Source organism: Chiloscyllium punctatum, chromosome 26 (genome assembly GCF_047496795.1).
Source record: "Chiloscyllium punctatum isolate Juve2018m chromosome 26, sChiPun1.3, whole genome shotgun sequence".
Taxonomy (NCBI): Eukaryota; Metazoa; Chordata; class Chondrichthyes; order Orectolobiformes; family Hemiscylliidae; genus Chiloscyllium; species Chiloscyllium punctatum.
This window is the reverse complement of record NC_092764.1, coordinates 41,606,517-41,628,671: the sequence shown is the minus strand read 5'-3', so window position 1 is coordinate 41,628,671 and position 22,155 is coordinate 41,606,517.

The following is a 22,155-nucleotide window of genomic DNA, read 5'->3' as shown; positions in this document are numbered from 1 at the left end:
ATATATTTCCCTCCCCACCCCTTTCCACAAAGACCATTCCCTCCATGACTACCTGGTCAGATCCATGCCCCCCAACAACCCACCCTCCCGTCCTGGCACCTTCCCCTGCCACCACAGGAATTGCAAAACCTGTGCCCACACCTCCTCCGTCACCTCCATCCAAGGCCCCAAAGGAGCCTTCCACATCCATCAAAGTTTTACCTGCACATCCACCAATATCATTTATTGTATCCATTGCTCCCGATGCGGTCTCCTCTACATTGGGGAGACTGGGCGCCTCCTAGCAGAGCGCTTTAGGGAACATCTCCAGGACACCCGCACCAATCAACCACACCGCCCCGTGGCCCAACATTTCAACTCCCCCTCCCACTCTGCTGAGGACATGGAGGTCCTGGGCCTCTTTCACCGCCACTCCCTCACCACCCGACGTCTGGAGGAAGAATGCCTCACCTTCCCGTTCGGAACCCTTCAACCCCAGGGCATCAATGTAGATTTCACCAGTTTCCTCATTTCGCCTTCCCCAACCTCACCCCAACTCCAAACCTCCAGCTCAGCACTGTCCCCATGACTTGTCCTACCTGCCAATCCTCCTTCCCACCTTTCCACTCTACCCTCCTCTCTAACCTATCACCTTCATCACCACCCCCATTCACCCATTGTACTCTTTGCTACCTTCCCCCACCCTCCTCCCTGACCTATCGCCTCCATCCCCACCCCCATTCACCTCTTGTACTCTCTGCTACTTTCTCCCCACCCCCACCCTCCTCTCATTTATCTCTCCACCCTGCAGGCACTCTGCCTGTATTCCTGATGAAGAGTTTTTGCCTGAAACATCGATTTTCCTGCTCCTCCGATGCTGCCTGACCTGCTGTGCTTTTCCAGCACCACTCTAATCTAGAATCTGGTTTCCAGCATCTGCAGCCCTTGTTTTTACCTCACGTTTATATTAGCTGGGGTAGGAGTCTAACCTGGGCAGTTGGTATTATTCTGAATGACACTCACCAATTAACTAATAGCCCCTGTTTCAAACCCAAGCAACTTCTTTTTAAATTCTATGAAGTCTGTATCTAAATCATTCAGCAAACATAGTATAACTTAATTGGGGATAGAACCTTTTGTCACCGTTTTGCTATCTTACTATTCAATTGCTATATAAGGCTGCTTCATGCAAAAAAATCTACATATAGTCACTGTACTTTACTTACTGGATGTGACAGATTTAGATCTCATGTCTGGTAAACCTATGCTCTCAAATGCTGTATAAAAAATTTACAGAGGGCTTCCTCCGCCTGGATCTTTGTACTTCAATATGCTTCTGCGGTTTCTGGAAAATGCAAAGCAAGGAGAAGGAATTTTTGCTTTGCTTATGCCTTCACCTTTAAATAGTTTTTTTGTTATTTTACATGATCTGACTCATTGCTCACATTGTTTCCTCATTATCTATGTATAACTGTTGAAAGGAGATTTTGTTCAAAAATGATAGAACACTGCATTGTACCATAAGTTCAAGTCAACTGACAATCAGACTAACATTTTTATGTTATTATGTAAGGAAATGTCCAATCTGAGTTAATAATTTTTATGTCAATGGTAAGTTAGTTATATTATTAGGAAAAGCAGGTGACAGGCAGTGTTTAATTAAAGACCTAGAGCAAGTATAAGGAGAGACTGCTGGGATGCAAAGGTAGTTATTTGGAAGCAGTCATATGCAATGCAGTAGCCTGTAAATGTACCAGTTGTGAAGACAAATATTAATGTGTAAATTTATATTTTATCAACTGGCTTGAGATCAATGTAATGCCTTTATTGATCATACAATTTCTCAGGACTGTTAAGATAAGGGCCAAATTTCTATGAAGTCTAAATAAGGCATATTTGTAATGTAGAGTAGACATCACAGTACAAAATAATTTTCCAAATATTGATGGGGAAAACAACAGAGGAAAGTCGAGATGTATAAATCATTGTCAGTCTTAATTATTGTGCATTATGTGGCCATCACTTGAAATTCATATACTTCAGACATTGTTTTCATCCTTATACATGTTCAGAAGGGTGTGTTAATTAGTATTCGTGGAAGAGTTCATAATGAACTATTTAGTTTTGTTGTCACTTTACACTTATTGTCCATTCTAATCTAAGGAAAATTGAAACAGCTGGTACAATAATTAATATTCCATAGAGCTGAGTGCTTCGAGAAATGTTTAGATATGCAAAACAATTTTTGGCAGAAATCCAGCAATTTGTTCAAATTCTACTGTGCTGTTGATTGTTGTGTATGTTGCAATTATGCCCTTGATTTGTGAAATGCAGTCAAGCTGGCAAAAAGTGTTTTGGTCAAAGATAATCAGCTAACAATTTGGCTAGATCTTCTTTTGGTAACTTGCTATTAGGTGAAATCTCACCACAGTCCGATGGAGGTGGGTTAACATAGAAATTGCTGCCTCAGCAAGTCCTACAGTGTTTCGGAATCCATTAACAGCAATTAAAGTCACTAAATGTAGCACCAGCTTCTGAGAGCCTGAAGCCTAAAATCACCACCAAATTAATGGGCTGTCTTATGGAGAATGGATTATTTTGCAGCAGAGTATGGTGCAGCCTCCTTCAATTTATCCTTGCTAAAATTATTTCTTCAAAGTGCGTTAAGCCGCAGTGGGAGCTTATGTTCACCACACCATGACAAAGACAAATCGCAGGTTTTAATGTAGGAGGCTGATGTAGCGAATGCTGTTGCGATGCACCGCTGTCTATGCAACATGTTGTTTGCATGTCGCTCTCAGTAGACATCAGTCTACACACAGGCACATTAACAGTGTGACATCGAGAAACAAGGGTGGAAATTAATTAAAATTGTTGTGTCTTCAGGTGGCAGTTCTGCTTTATTTCCTGCTGTAGAATTCTTGCAACATCCTGTGTTAGAAGTTTTTTGTTCACCATGCTGTAGGATGCTGGAGGGAAAGTCCCTTGACCTGGCCTACATTGGAGATCCAAGCTAAACCGAATACTTGTACAGAAGTAGTAGGTCAATTATAGTGAGCCAATTACTGTGGATTTGTATTAACGCAATACAGTGGTAGGAAAAAAAACATTGTTATTCAGGATAGTAATTCCATGTGTTTTGCTTGATTGGTTTTAGATTAGCCATTTAATGAAAACATAATATGTTTGGAGAGCTGTGTTGCCACTGTCAGTTTATCAAAGTAGTTGCAGCAGCAAAATGAAATCTATGTGTGGGCTTCTGGCTTTAATAGGAAAGTTGTGCTGCGGGCAGCTGCTGATAGTAAACCCACTTAGAATGATAACAGTACAATTATGCACTACATTTTTGGCTTGAGGCTTTTATTAAACCCTGCACAGAAATATCTTAAAACATGAATATGAAAACAGAAGGAATGTTAACCACTTGAACAGAGATCTTCAGAATATGACGGGTTTGGCATCAGGCACATATAATTTAGGAAATGCTGGTTGCAGGGCTTATATGGACAAAAATTAAAATGGCCCATTCAGGAAATAAAACCTCAGTCTGTGGTATAACAACATCTAAAAATGATAACTTATGCCCCATTTTAGTCTACTTGGAATGTTGATATTAAATAGCATTGTCTTTCAAAGATACAAGATAAGCAAAAATGAATTGTAATGTTATATTCAAATGTATTATTTTATATTTCTAATCTAACAAACAATTTTTAAGTAAATCACAATTTTAAATGCTTCTGTATTAAATAGAATTCTGTGTGGATTTCTGTAAATTGTTTCCAAACACTTCCAAAAAGGTCTTCCAGATTGTTACAGCTCTTGATTTGATAATGAAATTCAATTCTTAACAACTGAATTGAATCCTTTGGAAACTTTTTAAAAAAATTTTTAAAATCCCTTATAGTTTGGAAGCAAGCTATTTGGCCCATTGCGTACACATCATCTCTCTGAAGAGTATCTTACCCAGACCGACTCCCTTACCTGATCTCCATAATCCTGCATTTCCCATGGCTAATCCATGTAGCCTGCGCATCTCTGGACACTATGGTCAATTTAGCAATTTATACAGCAATATAAGGAAATATAAAACAAATAAAGTTCGCCTGAACAATCAAGTATATCACTTTCATTAGCTATAGATTTTTCTAATTATCCTGTTCGGAGATAATATCACACATATCAGGGGAAGGTAGGACTTGAACCTGGGCCTCTTGGCTCAGAGGTAGGGACATTACCACTGTGCCATAACAGCCCCTCCCATTAATTACTGATATTTTCTAATCATTATGTTCGTGCACACCTCTGGAATCGGTAGGACTGAACTTGGATCTCCTGGTCCAGAGGTAAGTACACTGTACACTGACACTGTGCCACAACAGCCCTTCAAAGATGCCATTACCTGGGGTCATGATGCATCCCATCAACCCCCTTTCCAGATATTTTCAATGAACCTGTTCTGGCGTGTTATGACACCACTCTGGAGCATCTAAGACTTGATCCTGGGTCTCCTGGTTCTAAGATAAGAACACTGAGCCACAAAAGCACTTTCTGTTCATTATAAAAGTTTTAATCAACCTGTTCGGATGTGTTGTGATTCATCTGTAAAGCAGGTAGGACTCAAATGCAGGTCTTCTGGCCCAGAGCGAGGGACAAATGCAGCATAAATAAAATCACCTGATAATTGTGAGAGATATTGGTGTGTCCAATTTTCAGGAATTAAATAAGCACAATTGTGACATATTTTGCAGTGACACAGCCCGTGTTTGGGTCAATGCTAAATTTGTGAAGGCCTTTTTTTTGAGTTACCACAACAAGGCAACACCAAAACAACCTATATTTTCCCAGGTTTGTGGTGGGAGCCTAAAGCCTTTATTCCATTGACTCAGTCCACCTCCCTGCAACTGTCCAAAACAATTCAGAGACTTAGCGCAGAGCTGCAGATGGAGAAGCAGGCAAGCTTAAATTAAGTTGAAGTGGCTGAATTTTCACTTAGTGCAGTGATAGCTCATAGAATCGATTGACATCAAGTCTCTGGCTGCTGGGGAGGTGTGTGTGGGGAAAGGGAGGTTGTGGTGGGGGTGAACTATAGAGCTCCTTTGGGCTATAACCTATTTCCACCAAACTTAATCATTTTAGTGACCAGCTCAGCGTTTCCCTGACTGAGAAGATAAATGAGCCAACTCTCATCCTATTTATCTGAATTACCACATTCCTTATTCACACTTACCCAGTTCCAAAGTAACATTTTCCTGATCTTTGAATTGATTGTCTGTTTGTACCTTTCCTATTAACATCAAATTCAAATATTTTTCCTTTCTCTTGGAGTAATGGTCCAGTTTTGGGTACTGCATTTCAGGAAAGAGCTAGTGCCTTTAGAGAGGGTGCAGAAAAGATTTATGAAAAATGTTCCCAGGATGAAGGGTTTAGTTAAATCGATTGAGAGGAGAAGCTGGCTCGTTCTCCTTGGAGATAAGAAGGTTAAGAAGAGATTTGATAGCAGTGATCGAAAGTGTGAGGGGTCTAAAACATTCCCATTGATAGAAGGATAGCGACCTGGAGGATATAGATTTAAACTGAGAAGAATCAATGGCAGCAAGAGGAATATTCTTTGGATGCAGCATTGACTACAATCTGGAATTTACTGTCTGCAGGGGCAGTGAGGCAGATTCTGTGATTGTTTATCATACAGCAGGGAATAAACAGCTGAAGGGAAAGGATGTGGAGAATGGGATGACATACATTGATTTTTTTTTAGATAATGTGCACGGACTCAATGGTCTGATTGACCTTCCTCTGTATTGTAGCCATTCTATGGTTGTTCTTCTACATTTGTACTGTATACCATAAAATAGGTGGCTGTGTATTAGCAATATATAGGGAAAAGAGGTATAAAGGCTATCAAATGCATTTTTTAATCATACAGGCATTGCAATTCATGTATTAGCATTAGTAGGTATGGTGTGTTGTTGAGTAGGTAGGAATGCTCTGGCAAGGGAAAAGAATATCAGGATAAACTGAAAGCAGAAGACGTTACAAAGCACTCACAAGTTCAAATGATAAGTCATCGACCTGAAATGTTAACCGTCTTTCTAATAGCACAGATGACACACCTGCAATATTTTCTGTTTTCATTTTACATTTCCACCAATACACAGTCGGTTAGTGTTTGGGTTGCAATTAAATCATGTAGAAATGCCGTTCTTTGTCTTCCATAGTCATGTGACCTCAACTATGAGCACTGTAGACAGACATTTTACCCACTTTAATGAAGACCTTGTGTCGAACTTTCTGCTACATTGTGCACATGAAGCCTGGATTTCGAAGTGACACTGAAGTGAGTATTGTAGAGCTGTAAGAAATCCCACTTACAAGTATAGATACACAGGTGATGCAGAGCTGTGAGCTGCCACTAAAAGAAACAAAAAACGAAAAATAAAGAAGCAAGCCACAGTTAAAGCACTGATTAAGATGAAATGGCTGCAGCTTTCCCCCAACCAGCTCTCATTGAAATAAAAGGGGATATGAAGCTAAACCTGCATTTTCTTTTCATGCTTACTGAAAAAATTATGAAATGGCAAGGGATTTTTTTGAGTAAGTTGGAAGAAATACAAGTTACTGCATTTTTATTACAATGGGACCAAAATGCATTCTAGCATAAATTTCTCAGAAGAGCAAAAGAAAACACAAAGCAGGAAATTTAAAATCTATGAAGGCGTGCTTTCAACCTTTACGGAACATTATTTATGAACAGTACATGTTCAATGTTAGGAACTAAGGTTTTAAAAAAAAGATCAATATCTAACTTTATTAACTTAACTATGTATTTGTACAATTAAAAGATGATCAAATCGACGAGCGAGTCATAGGTATTACAGATATTGCCATAACAACATTATGGCTTAGAGAAAAGAATCTAATTCTCAATAAAGTCAGGAGCATGTGCAGAGCTGGCGCCCCCTAACTGAAGGATGTATCCATTGAATTAATTGAGGACTACTTCTCTTAGACTTTGAGATACAGCCATTTGTTTGAAGTACCTGCAGTGTATTTGCTGTGTCAGCACAAGGTGCATCTGTGAGAATAAAGTGGCAGGGTGCTTTACAACAATATGGCTGCCCCCTTGACTGATGACTGTCAACAAGCGTGACAAGCTGTCGGGCTTTGTGTCTGCGCTAAAAGTTAATTCAAGACAGAAGTACTATGTGCCTACTAGCTCTGGCTAATGGAGCAAAGTGGTAAAAGGCAAGTCAACACAGGATATTGAAAGCATTCAGGTAGGCACATAGTGTAAAGAAAGCTTGGTCTATCCATGAGCTGGGTGCCTGTTCCTGTGCACAAAGTGTTCTTGTAGCAGCATTACAATGAAGTATCAGTGCACTCCTTAGTACAGCATTTAAGTAGAGAAATATACTCTACAAGAATTGGAGATATGTAATGATGATGTGGAGAGGCTGATAAATGTTGGATGCCAGCATCTGTTGATGTTGGGTACATGAAGCTTGTTGCCCATAGTGTACCTGTGACATTGGTGCCATGTGTCCAAATTAGAGGTACACAGGAGCAAGCAGAGGTTTGAAGTATGATTTTATGCTTGTGATTGTGCAAATTAATTGAGCTGCAACATCATGTTAAAAAACTGGGAAAAGGTGGAGTACATTTATGACCCAGTTTACTGCTCACATCCAAACGGGCGTCTCGATCCTAAAATGTTTAAACAAGGAAGAATCACACACGTAGAAACTTTACTTGGTTGATGCAAAATTAATACAAAAACGGTTTGAATTGTGCTATTTCCCTTGGCATTCTGTTGTTCAAAGTTAAATGGTCATTCAGTGTCCTAGTGTAGAGTTATGAAGTACCGTTATATAGTCAGTTCGTTCCAGGAGCCAGGAGAGATGGTTTTTTCTTCATCTTAGAATTTTATTTGAAGCAATGAAGCAGAAGGTTACATGATTTTTTTTTTAGCTAAAAGTCTTTTCCACATGTTAATTCAACAATAAAATTCTTCTGATCTTAAGAAATTATTAATTTTGTCTCAATAAACATGAGAAATTTCCTTTTCTTGAAATAATTTTGAAATAGATGTAACATTATGTGGCGAATAAAGTTTTTAAACTGAAAGTATAGTTATGAGTAATAAATCTTTGGCACCCACAAGGAATTGATAAGATAACTCAGCTCTATTTTAGATACCAACTTGAAATAATTGCTGCAGCATATGGTGAAGTTTATAGAACAATAAATGCTAATGCAGTATACTCTGAAAAACTGCATCAACTCAGCTGGCACTGTCACGTCAATAATATTCAAGAAAATCAACATGAAATCCTCACAACAAATCATACTCAATCTTGACTTCACAGATTGACACTTTTCCTTCGCTATTTACCACTCTAGACAGGAATTAGTTGACCTGCACCTGATCATAGGCTGCGTATTCATCATTCCCTGCAGCTGGGATGAAAAGATATTTCCAGCTCAGCGTAATATTTCTGAAGAAAGCTCTGAATCGATGCTGTAGCCTTTTAAGTCTTCTGTAAATTTCATTGTCACAGTATTTACTTCGCCAGAATCACAATGGGTTTGTTTTTAAAAAAAAAGGTGCCCGGTAATGAAATCACATGCAAATTATACTCCTCAAGCAGTTGAATAATTTCTGCAAATATTAAAAATGGAAAGATGATCTAAATGAGTATCCAAGCCCATGAATTAACTATAAGTGAAACCCTTGTGTGTTGATTTATTGTAATTATATGTAATGGTTAAGTAAACCTAATTAATCAGATTTCTGACAAGAATTATTCTAAATCCAACATAGATACTAATGATGAAGCTTGACTCCTGATGGCTGACAGTCACCTGTAATGTGACATTTGAAAATATATAGACTTTTACTCAGAAGCCCGTCGTGATATTTGCAAATATGGGTGAAGTTTCTAAGAGGTTGATTTCTTGTTTGATTTTCCTCTCTGAAGGCAGCGAGAGAAACAATGAGAAGGGGAAGCAATTGGGCAAGTTAGTCCTGGACAAAATCTCACTTCCTTCTCACCACTTCACTCAGTCCTGAATGAGAAGATCCATGGATGACCTCTGGACCCACCACCAATTAAGTTTTAAGTGGTCACCTAATAGCCATTTAAGTGAGTGGCTTATGAAATCCATAGTCTGTCTAGTATTGAATGCAAGTAACAGAATCTTTAGAAAGAGTGCAAAGAGGGTGAGGAAAGGGGAAACCTGGTGCCCTAGCTCACTGCTTTTTGCATCTTTTTCAACAGCGTTTGCAGAAAGAGACAACCCAAAGACCAGAACCAGCCCTTGAAGAGAGGGGAAAGCCAAATCGACAACTTCCGAAATATCAGCCAATCCTCAAAGACTGAGGATTAACCTGTCTATGCTTTATTGAATTAATATTAGCCATTTTTTCAGACAAACATGGATAAGATCAGCAAGGCAGCCTTTGTGTGGAGCCACAGAAAATGGGGGAGATACTAAATGAGTATTTTGCGTCAGTATTTACTGTGGAAAAGGACATGGAAGATATAGAATGTAGGGACATAGATGGTGACATCTTGAAAAATGTTCATATTACAAAGGAGGAAGTGCTGGATGTCTTGAAATTATAAAAGTGGATAAATCCCCAGGACCTGATCAGGTATACCCTACACCTCTGTGGGAAGCTAGGGAAGTGATTGCTGAGATGTTTGTATCATCAATAATCACAGGTGAGGTGCCGGAAGGCTGGAGGTTGGCTAACATGATGTCACTATTTAAGAAAGGTGGTAAGGACAAGCCAGGGAACTATAGACCAGTGAGCCTGACATGGGTGGTGGGCAAGTTATTGGTGGGAATCCTGAGGGACAGGATGTTTATTTGGAAAGGCAAGGACTGATTAGGGATAGTCAACATGGCTTTGTGCATGGGAAATCATGTCTCACAAACTTGGTTGAGTTTTTTGAAGAAGTAACAAAGAAGATTGATGAGGGCAGAGCAGTAGATGTGATCTATATGGAGTTCAGTAAGGCATTCAACGAGGTTCCCTATGGGAGACTGGTTAGCAAGGTTAGATCTCACGGAATACAGGGAGATCTAGCCATTTGGATACAGAACTGGCTCAAAGGTGGTGGAGGGTTGTTTTTCAGACTGGAGACTTGTGACCAGTGGAGTGCAACAAGGATCGGTGCTGGGTCCACTACTTTTCGTCATTTATATAAATGATTTGGATGTGACCATAAGAGGTATAGCTAGTAAGTTTGCTGATGACATCAAAATTGGAGGTGTAGTGGACAGCGAAGAAGGCTACCTCAGATTACAACGGGATCTTGATCAGATGTGCAAAGGGCTGTGAAGTGGTAGATGGAGTTTAATTCAGATAAAAGCGAGGTGCTGCATTTTGGGAAAACAAATCTTAGCAGGACTTATACACTTAATGGTAAGGTCCTAGGGAGTGTTGCTGAATAAAGAGACCTTGGAGTGCAGGTTCATCGCTCCTTGAAAGTAGAGTCGCAGGTAGATAGGATAGTGGAAAAGGCGTTTGGTATGCTTTCCTTTATTGGTCAAAGTATTGAGTACAGGAGTTGGGAGGTCATGTTGAAGCTGTACAGGACATTGATTAGGCTACTGTTGGAATATTGCAATACTGGTCTCCTTCCTATGGGAAAATGTTGTGAAACTTGAATGGGTTCAGAAAAGATTTATAAAGATGTTGCCAGGGTTGGAGGATTTGAGCTATGTAGAGAGGCTGAACAGGCTGGGGTTGTTTTCCCTGGAGTGTCGGAAGCTGAGAGGTGACCTTATAGAAGTTTACAAAATTATGAGGGGCATGGATAGGATAAATAGACAAAGTCTTTTCTCTGGGTTCAGGGAGCCCAGAACTAGAGGGCATAGGTTTAGGGTGAGAGGGGAAACATATAAAAGAGACCTAAGGGGCAACATTTTCACGCAGAGGGTCATACATATATGGAATGAACTGCCAGAGGAAGTGGTGGAGGCTAGTACAATTGCAACATGTAAAAGGCACCTGGATGAGTATATGAATAGGAAGGGTTTGGAGGGATATGGGCCGGGTGCTGGCAGGTGGGACTAGATTGGGTTGGGTTATCTGGTCGGCATGGACGAGTTGGACTGAAAGGTCTGTTTCCGTGCTATACATCTCTATGACTCTATGACTCTAAGGCATAGCAAATCCTGAGAAACATGTGTGAGAAGTAGATATCGAGTGTAGATTTGACACTGTCTACTTAGAGATTTAAGACTGTTAATTAAAGAGTCCTGTGGTGAGACTGAGAGGGTTTAATAAAACACAATAGTAGAAATGATATATATTGTTTTTCTTTGATAAAGTGTTCAAAGAAACCTCCCCTGACTCAGCCTCATTTGTGTACCTCACAACGTAACATGTCTGAGTTAATAAGAATCACGGCAAACTGGTCAAGGTTGGTTCACTTCATCACAGTGTGTACTATCCACAAAATATACTCCAACAACTTAAGATTCTATTGACAGCAATAACCTTACACTGAGTGTCAGCTTGGATTCTGCCAGAGGAGCTAAGATTCTGACATCATTGCATCTTTAGTCCCAAATATGGACTCAATATGTGATCTCTTCCACTAAGCAGGACAAGGGAAACAGCATGGCATTATCATTAGCTGTGATTCTCCTCCAAGGTACACACCATCTTAGAAGTGCACTATTGTTCCTTTACTGTCACTGGATAAAAAATCTGATACTGATGGACTGTAATATCTCATGAACTGCAGTGGTTCAGGAAAGGATAAGGCTTTGTATAAAGCAATTAATACTTGAAAAAGTTAACTGAGATCACAAAATAAGCTCCACATATCGTGAAAGGAAGGACTATTGCCAAGGAGCGGCTAACTAGAGATCTGTGTGTTCTCTGAGTTCTATATGTGTTTACTAGAGCGAGTTTACATACTTCAGTGATTGTACTTATTGTTGATAGCCTGTAGCTAAGTAACAAAATGTATTTAATCTCAGATGTGATGAATTTATGATTTGGGGGTGCCAGTGTTGGACTGGGGTGGACAAAGTTAAAGAGGTTTTTTTTGGAAGCACGAGCTTTCGAAACACTGCTTCTTTATCAGTTGGTTGTGGGGCAGAATCATAAGACACAGAATTTATAGCAACAGGATTGCAATGTCATGAAATGTAATATTAAACAAATTTAGCTTAAGTCTTTCATCTTTTAGAATGATCATGTTAGTTTCAGTTCCTTCATACGTAAATCCCAGAACTTTTTTAAAGTTACATCCGCAAGATAGCTTTTAACAATAGATGCCATTTCAATAGGTGATAAATTTAGCTAACATGTGAAAACTCCTGTTTATTGTTCATCCTGAGTGAGTCTTTACTCTGAAGTACTCATGTGGATAGACTTCTCCACGTGGTTTCAACAGTTTAGATTGCCACCAATCCTTCTTGCTGGTATCAATGTATCCCATGGTATCTTGGGTGATTCCAGCATGAATGAACATGTAAAAGATACTGACAGCAGTGGGCACCTCCGTGTGCCATTATATAAGAACTACCACCATCTGAATGGCAAACTAGTAATGCACAACCTCCGCTAGCCTTGCTTATGTTCACATCCAAGGAAATATCTTATAAAAGGTTTCTCTCAGACATCACTTTTTATCACCTAAAAGGAAAACATTACACATCTGGTCTATTTGCAGGAATGATTTAAAATAAAGCTCTGACAAATATTTGCAACAAGCAGTGAATATACTCAGCTGTACTGCAGCCTACAAAATATCAGTCAGGCCTTATTCATAGAGTTTTGGAGCAATAGAATCATAGAATGATAGCATAAAAGAAGGAAGTATTTCAACCCATCTTATCCGTGTCAACTTTGTCCAGTAACTTAGCCTTATTCCACCACATTTTCTGTGTAGCTCCGCATTGTTTGTTGTTCAGATCCAATTCATGTATAAAAGCCTTGAATGACTCTGTTTTAACAGACTTTCAGCTAACACAGTCTATATCCAAATCATTTAGGTTTTAAAAATAGTTTTTTTTCTCATGTCACCGTTGCATCTTTTGCCACTATCATAAATCAATGTCCTTTAATTCTGGATTCTTCTGGATCTTTGTAAAAGAGATGACTTATTAAGGATAGTCAGCATGGTTTTGTGCAAGAATGGTCTTTTCTCACAGTCTTAATTGAGGTTTTTTAAGAAAGTCATGCAGGTGATTGCTTAGGGTAGCAGTGGCTGTATTCTACATGGGCTTAATTTATGCATTTGACAAAGGTGCCCTATGGTAGGCTGGTCCAGCAGATTAAGTCACATAGAATCCACAGTGAGTTGGTCAGTTGGATACAAAATTGGCTTGGTCAAAGAAAATAGTGGGTTGATGTTAAGGAGTGTTGCTCTGATGGGAGAAACCTTCCCTGGCAACATGTTCCAGGCACTTCCTACCCTCTGTGTAAAAAAACTTGCCTGGTACATCTCCTTTAAACTTGCCCCCTTTCACCTTATGTTCCCCATCTGCAAGGATCAGTGCTGGGACCTCAGTTGTTTGTAATATATATATAAATGACTTAGATGAACATATAGGTGCTTTGATAAGTAAGTTTGCAGATGACATGACAATTGGTGAGTTTTGGATGGTGAGGAAAGCTATCAAAGGATACGGCAGGCTACAGGTCACTTGAAAGTTTGGGCAGAGAAATGGCAGATTTAATCCAGACAATGGATTAGGTGATGCATTTTGGATGGTCAAACGCAAAAGGAAAATGTACAGCAAATGTCAGGGCCCTTTAAAAGCATTGAAGAACGGTGGTATCTAAAGAGGTCCAAGTCCATAGCTCCCTAAAAGTGGCAACACAAGTCAATAAAGTGGTAAAGAAAACGTACGGGTTGCTTGCCTTCATTGGTTGGAGCACTGAGTATAAAAGCTGGCAAATCATGGTGCTAAGACTTGAGTCAGGCCATGTTTGGAGTATCATGTGCAGATCTGGCCCCCTTACTGTGAAGGCTTTGGAGAAGGTGCAAAAGAGGTTTACCAGGATGTTACCTGGCTTGGACTGTATGAGCTATAAGGAGAAGATTCGTTTTTGCCAGAGTGTCAGGGGTTGACAGGACACCTGATAGAAGTATATAAGTTAAGAGAAGGATGGATAGAGTCTTTTTTTCCCAGGGTGTAAATGTCAAATACTAGGGAACTTAAGATGAGAGGGGACAAGTTTAAAGGAGATGTACCAGGCCAGTTTTTTACACAGGCGGTAGTAGGTGCCTGGAACATGTTGCCAGGGGAGGTGGCAGAAGCAGATATGTTAGCAAAGTTTAAAGGTCATTTCGACAGATTCATGAACAGTATGGAAGTAAAGGAATCCACACCAACCCTCCGAAGAGTGACCCATCCAAAACCCATTTCCCCGTGACTAATGCAGCTAACACTATGGGCAATTTAGCATGACCAATTCACCTGACCTGCACATCTTTGGACTGTGGGAGGAAACAGGAGCACCCAGAGGAAACCCATGCAGACATGGGGAGAACATGCAAACTCCACACAGCCAGGAGTTTGCATGTTCTCCCCATGTCTGTGTGGGCTTCTTCCACGTGCTCCGGTTTCCTCCCCCAGTCCAAAGATGTGCAGGTCACGTGAATTGGCCATGCTAAATTGCCCACAGTGTTAGCTGCATTAGTCAGAGGGAAATGGGTCTGGGTGGGTTATTCTTCGGAGGATCATTGTGGACTCGTTGGGCCGAAGGGCCTGTTTCCACACTGTAGGGAATCTAATCGAATCTAATCTAATCTAAAGGGATATGGACAACGTGCAGACAGATGGGATTAGTTTAGAGCAGCATCATGGTTGGCACAGACATGGTAGGCTGAATGTTCCACCAACAGGAACAGTTTATTCCTATCTACTCTGTCTCAATCCATCAAGATTTTGTACACTTTTCTCAAATGGTTTCTTCTTTGATAAGAACAAGACTGGATTCTCCAATCTAAATGCACAACCGAAGTTCCTCATCCTTAGAACCCTCCCCGTGAAACTTTTCTGAAGCACCTCTAAGGTCCTTCTTAAAGTGTAGTCCCTAAAATTGGACAAAAATTGTTCCTTTGAAGTCAAAGGTGGCATAGTAGTTCAGTGGTTAGCATTACTGTTTTACAGTACCAGGGTCCCAGGTTCAATTCCTGCCTTTGTGTGGAGTTTGCACATTTTCTGTGTGGGTTTCCACTGAATGCTCTAGCTTCCTCCCACATTCCAAAAGATGTGCAGTTTAGGTGAGTTGGCCATGCTAAATTGTCTATAGTGTTAGGTGCATTACTCAGAGATAAATGTAGGGGAATGGGTCTGGGTAGGTTACTCTTTGGTGGGTCAGTATGGACCTACTGGGCTATAGGACCTGTTTCCATAGTGTAGGAAATCTAATCAAACTAGTCTTTTATCATGAATTTTTTTTTTTTATTCTCTATTTTAAAATTCTAGGATCCTGTAAGGTTTATCAACTATTTTCTCAATCCATTATGATTGGATCAGGTTCCTCTGAGATTGCACCCACTTTAGAATTCCAATCTTTACTTCATATTGTTTCTCTTTGTTTTTCAAGCAAAACGAATCACTTCATACTTCTCTACATTAAAGTTAATCTGAAACTTGTCTGTCCATTTCAGCATTCTGTCAATGTACTTTTGATTTTTATTAGTGTTCTCCTTGCTATTCAAATTACTTCAAAAGTCATCCACAAATTTTGTAATTGTGCCCTGTACACACAAATTTCTATAGTTATGTTAGGTTAAAAAATGAAATAAAAAGAACAAAAGAAAAAGTAGCAGAGGATTCAGTTCCTTTCATCTGAGACACCATTCTACATTTTCATGCCAGGGTTCAACTCCTGTTTAGTGGCAGCTTCTCAAAGCATGCAACTCTCTGATATATCAAAAATCAATCTACTTCTCATTGATATACTTTCAGTGACCTAGCCTCCACAACTACTTGGATGGAGAATTCCAAATCTTCACTATCCTTTGGGAGATGAAATTCTTTTGCATCACAGTCTTAAATCAATGTCTCTTTGTTCTATAAGTAAGTCACCCAGTTCACAATTCCCACACAAATAGAAATAACATCTTAAGGTCTACAGTGTCAAGTCCCCTCAGGATTCAGAGAAGAAGGAGTCCAAGCACTGACCCTGGGGAACCCCACTATATGCATTCCTCAAACCTGAACTACAATTGTTCACAAGTGCTCTCTCTCTTTCCTGTCATTCAATCAATTTCCTAATCGTGCTGCTACGTTCCTTCTTATTCCATCACCTCTAGGTTGGTTGACAAGCCTGGTATATGTCTACGTTCATGCCTGTGTTAACTGCTGAGCTGTATTGCTATACAGAAAAATGTAAAGGTACCACTGAGTTAAACAGCTGCACACGACAACAATTGTTAAAAGGTAACATTTTCTCCTGAACAGCCAAACCTGCAGTTCTTACTAATATTTATTTTGGAGGCGAGTGATGACATGTCAATCACAACAATGTGCTACCTAGTTGTAAAACTGGTGAACTTATGACACTATCACGCTCGTGGTGTAGAATATAAGCATTCCCTTGAAAGCTGACATGAAGTCAGAGCTGTAAACTTTGACATTCTCAGAGGTTTTAAATTGGTGTAGAAACCAAGATTATTCTGAAGCTGGCCTTTTGTGCATCAGGTGATCTTTGGAAGAGGACAGCCAATGTTCTCAGTGTATGAAAACAAGTCATTTTCAGCTTGGGAACTCTACAGCCTTCTCGATTCAATATCGTGTTCAACAAATTTAGGGCTTTAGGCATCTTCTCACATGTTCTTACCCATCAGGCCTTGTTATCACATGGTCTGCTGTTGCACCCTACCCATTGTTAGCCACTAATAGTCTCCATTAGTAGCTAGTCATTCTCATTGGCTGACCATTATTAACTCTTTTTTTTGTCTGTCCAACTGTTCTTTTCTCTCTTTGAGCTCCATCTCCACCTATCATTTACTCCTTACCCCCTCTCTTCACCCTATCTTCTGCATAAACTTCCTAGCTCCCATTGATTCTGAGGAAGGGTCTGTGGATGTTAATTCTGATTTCTCTCCACAGATGCTACTGAACCTGCTGAGCTTTTCCTGCAATTTCTGTTTTTGAGTCACAATATTGACATTGTCTTATTGTAACATTAAGTTCTGTATGGAGCGAATATTTATTTATTCTGTCTCTTCTATTAACATAGCTAGGAAAATGTTTTTCAAATTCTGGTGGGAATTTTCCCAGCTCCTGAATGATATGAGTAATAATGAGTCAGTTTGGAAAATATGGCGAGATTGGAAGAAAGAGATTCTCATTGTCAAAGAAGAATAATTAGATTTCACATCCAATGTTTCAAAGCCACAGGGAGAATCTGACTAGTGAGTGAGAAAGAGTCTCTTTGCATGTATGATTAGTTTATATTGCCTCATTCATATGCAGGTTGTTATTGTCCCAGGTAGTCCGAGGTAGAAATTAGACAGTGAAAACTCCCAGCATGCCTGAGTGGATACCTGGGCAGCTCCTGCTCACCTCGTACTCCTCTAGGTCTCCATTTTGGCCAATATTCTCCAACATCTGAGGACACGCACCATAGGCAGCAACAACCGGTAGCTCTCTGCCCATGAAGGTTGGCATCTGATACACACCAGCCTCACTGCATCACCACGACAGATCTCTGACTCACTTATAATACTGTTCTCCAATTCAATACTGCTCACTGCTATTCACCGACTCTTTATATGGCAATGCTGTTGCCACACCACTTACCTGGTCTATCTGATCATTGGAAAGATTGCGCCTCAACACTTTCACCTGACCTTCTTAGTGTTTGCTCATGTTGTGTTGACTGTGTTATGGATCAGACCAGACCCTTCAAAACATTGCAAGAAAGTAGCCCAGACCCTAACTTTGCTAGTTGATTTAAGCTGGTGTAAAGTGGATATTCAGGAGTAATGCAGCTGGTCAAACCACTTACTTTCAAACAAAACAGGATTTATTTACAAGATTACCGAATGAAACACAAGTGAAAGAGAACAGAATACTGAATAACTTAACAATAGACAATAGACAATAGACAATAGATGCAGGAGTAGGCTATTCAGCCCTTCTAGCCTGCACAGCCATTCAATATGATCATGGCTGATCATTCCCAATCAGTATCCTGTTCCAGCCTTATCTCCATAACCCTTGACTCCACTATCTTTAAGAGCTCTATCCAATTCTTTCTTAAATGAATCCAGAGACTGGGCCTCCACTGCCCTCTGGGGCAGAGCATTCCACACAGCCACCACTCTCTGGGTGAAGTAGTTTCTCCTCATCTCTGTCCTAAATGGTCTACCCCGTATTTTTAAGTTGTGTCCTCTGGTTCGGCACTCCCCCATCAGCGGAAATATGTTTCCTCCTGCCAGAGTGTCCAATCCTTTCATAATCCTATACGTTTCAATCAGATCCCCTCTCAGTCTTCTAAACTCAAGGGTATACAAGCCCAGTCGCTTCAGTCTTTCCGTGTAAGGCAATCCTGCCATTCCAGGAATTGACCTCCTGAACCTACGCTGCACTCCCTCAATAGCCAGAATGTCTTTCTTCAAATTTGGAGACCAGAACTGTACACAGTACTCCAGGTGTGGTCTCATCAGGGCCCTGTACAGCTGCAGAAGCACCTCTTTGCTTCTATACTCAATTCCTCTTGTTATGAAGGCCAGCATGCTATTAGCCTTCTCCACGACCTGCTGTACCTGCATGCTTGCCTTCATTGACTGGTGGACAAGAACACCCAGATCTCTCTGAACAGCCCCTTTACCTAATTTGATACCATTGAGGTAGTAATCTGCCTTCCTGTTCTTGCCACCAAAGTGGATAACCAGACATTTATCCACATTAAACTGCATCTGCCATGCATCTGCCCACTCACCTAACTTGTCCAGGTCACCCTGTAATCTCCTAACATCCTCATCACATTTCACCCTACCACCCAGCTTTGTATCATCAGCAAATTTGCTAATGTTATTGCTGATACCATCTTCTATATCATTTACATATATTGTAAAAAGCTGCGGTCCCAGCACGGATCCCTGCGGTACCCCACTGGTCACTGCCTGCCATTCCGAAATGGAGCCGTTAATCACTACCCTTTGTTTCCTATTAGCCAACCAATTCTCTATCCAATCTAGTACTTTGCCCCCAATACCGTGCGCCCTAATTTTACTCACTAACCTCTTGTGTGGGACTTTATCAAAAGCTTTCTGAAAGTCCGGGTACACTACATCCACTGGATCTCCCTCGTCCATCTTCCGAGTTACATCCTCAAAAAATTCAAGAAGATTAGTCAAGCATGATTTCCCCTTCATAAATCCATGCTACTCTGTCCTATCCTGTTACTATTATCCAGATGTGCCGTAATTTCATCCTTTATAATAGACTCCAGCATCTTTCCCACCACTGAGGTCAGACTAACTGGTCTATAATTTCCTGCTTTCTCCCGTCCACCCTTCTTAAAAAGTGGCACAACATTAGCCGCCCTCCAATCCTCAAGAACCGACCCCGATTCTATTGAACTCTGGAAAATAATCACCAGCGCATCCACGATTTCCCGAGCCATCTCCTTCAGTACCCTGGGATGCAGGCCATCAGGTCCCGGAGACTTATCAACCTTCAGACCTAACAGTCTCTCCAACACCAAATCCTGGCAAATATAAATTCCCTTAAGTTCAGGACCTTCAGCCACTGTTACCTCAGGGAGATTGCTTGTGTCTTCCCCAGTGAACACAGATCTGAAGTACCCATTTAATTCCTCTGCCATTTCTTTGTTCCCAGTAATATATTCCCCTGTTTCTGTCTTCAAGGGCCCAATCTTTGTCCTAACCATTTTTTTTGCCTTATCAAAAAAAGATTTTACTATCCTCCTTTATATTCTTGGCCAGTTTACCTTCGTACCTCATTTTTTCTCTGCGTATTTCCTTCTTACTAATCCTCTGTTGTTCTTTAAAAGCTTCCCAGTCCTCAGTTTTCCCACTTATCTTCGCTAAGTTATATTTTTTCTCTTTTAACTTTATATGTTTCTTTACTTCCCTCATCAGCCATGGCTGCCCATGTCTCCTCCTGGGATCTTTCTTCCTTTTAGGAATGAACTGATCCTGCAACTTCTGCATTATACACAGAAATATCCGCCATTGTTCCTCCACGGTCTTCCCTGTTGAGGTATTGCACCATTGAACTTTGGCCAGCTGCTCCCTCATAGCTCCATATTTCCCTTTATTCAACTGAAATATTGTCACTTCCGATTGTACACACTCCCTCTCAAATTGCAGATTGAAGCTTATTGTATTATGGTCACTACTTCCCAATGGCTCCTTCACTTCGAGGTCACTGACCAATTCTGGTTCGTTACACAATACCAGATCCAGAATCGCCTTATCCCTGGTCGGCTCCAGCACCAGCTGCTCTAAAAATCCATCTCTGAGGCACTCCACAAAGTCTCTTTCTTGAGGCCCGATACCATCCTGATTCTCCCAGTCTACCTGCATGTTAAAATCCCCCATAACAACTGTAGTAACATCTTTGCGACAAGCCAATTTCAGCTCCTGATTCAACTTACATCCGACATCCAGACTACTGTTTGGGGGCCTGTAGATGACTCCCATGAGGGTCTTTTTACCCTTAGTGTTTCGAAGCTCTATCCACACTGACTCTACATCCCCTGACTCTAGGTCCCCCCGCGCAAGGGACTGAATATCATCCTTTACCAACAAGGCCACCCCACCCCCTCTGCCCGTCAGTCTGTCCTTACGATAGCACGTGTAGCCTTGAATATTCATTTCCCAGGCCCTGTCCCCATGAAGCCACGTCTCAGTTAACCTATCTGAAAACCCAACAGATTATACCAACTTAATAATGCTGTTCCAAATACTTGCAACAATCCCCATAAACACGCCTTTGCACAAAAGATAAAAACAAACACAGGGTCTTGCAGGAGAGAAGTCAGAGAGGGAGGCTTAGCATTGATCTGTTTCTCTTGGGTCCAGCAACTTCAGAACACTACTTGCTAAAAACCAAACCAAACCAGAGAAAGCTAAGCTGGGAGCACCAGCCACTCCCCTTTTATTGTACAGGCTTTTCTTTTTAACTGAAAAGCCATTTGCCTGAGGCAGTATCTGTTTTCTATAATCAAATTTGTCCTAAAACCCATCGAAACCCAGACTTTCTGGAACCCCTGTGTCTTTTACAATGTCCTAAAAAAGAACCCAAGGGCAACATAACCTTGTTAAAGGAGCAGCTTTGTCACAGCTGGGATAAGGACAACATCTCAAATGTGTCTTGCCTTTTTGTGAATTGGTACCTAAGTTAGAACTTACATTTCTTCCTGATTAGTCAATCCACAACATTGTGGCTTCACTGAGGTATTTAATTAACTACAATGTGTAATTAATTTTGTTGACAGCAACACACATATTAATTTCACTAATCGAAACAGCAGTTCATTCATTGATTGGAATTTTTTTGTGGTTCGAAATGCAAGCAGTCCTTCTTTAGTTACAGAAGAAAATACAACTTTGTTGTTTCTTTGCTTGACCTATTGTTTAATGCAGATAATGTTAACAACTGTTTGAAGACTTCACAATGTGTAATGTTCTAACATGAAAAAATGACAAGATGGTATGCTGTGTTGGGTGTTATGGAAGGAGTAGCCTCATTCAAACAGAGTCGAAGGTTATAAGTTGCTTATGATGGGTAAAATCTATAGCTTCATTTTTGCAGTTGCAGTTACAAAGACAGTGATGGTGTAACATGGCGATGAAGTTATGAATGTGGTCTTCTATTTTCAATGAGGGGTCACCTCTGCAAGCTATATGCCCTCAGGAACTTTTTACTTATCATTCCCCTCCCATTACGTCTACCATGACTGACGACATTTAACCTTCTGCACACTTAGGCTTTAACTATACTGCCAGTGGCAGAAATCCTGGGAAATCCTAACAGCAGGATATTTCTGTGAAACATAAGGTGGATACGGTGCTGTAAAGATGTAATTCTTCCATAATAAGGTGGGCAGTGGAGAATTGGCGGAATAGCAAATTTGAGGTCACAGAGAAACCTTCATGAAACTCCATGAAACTTCGCAAAACTGATACTTAATGGAATTTTGGTAAACTTCAG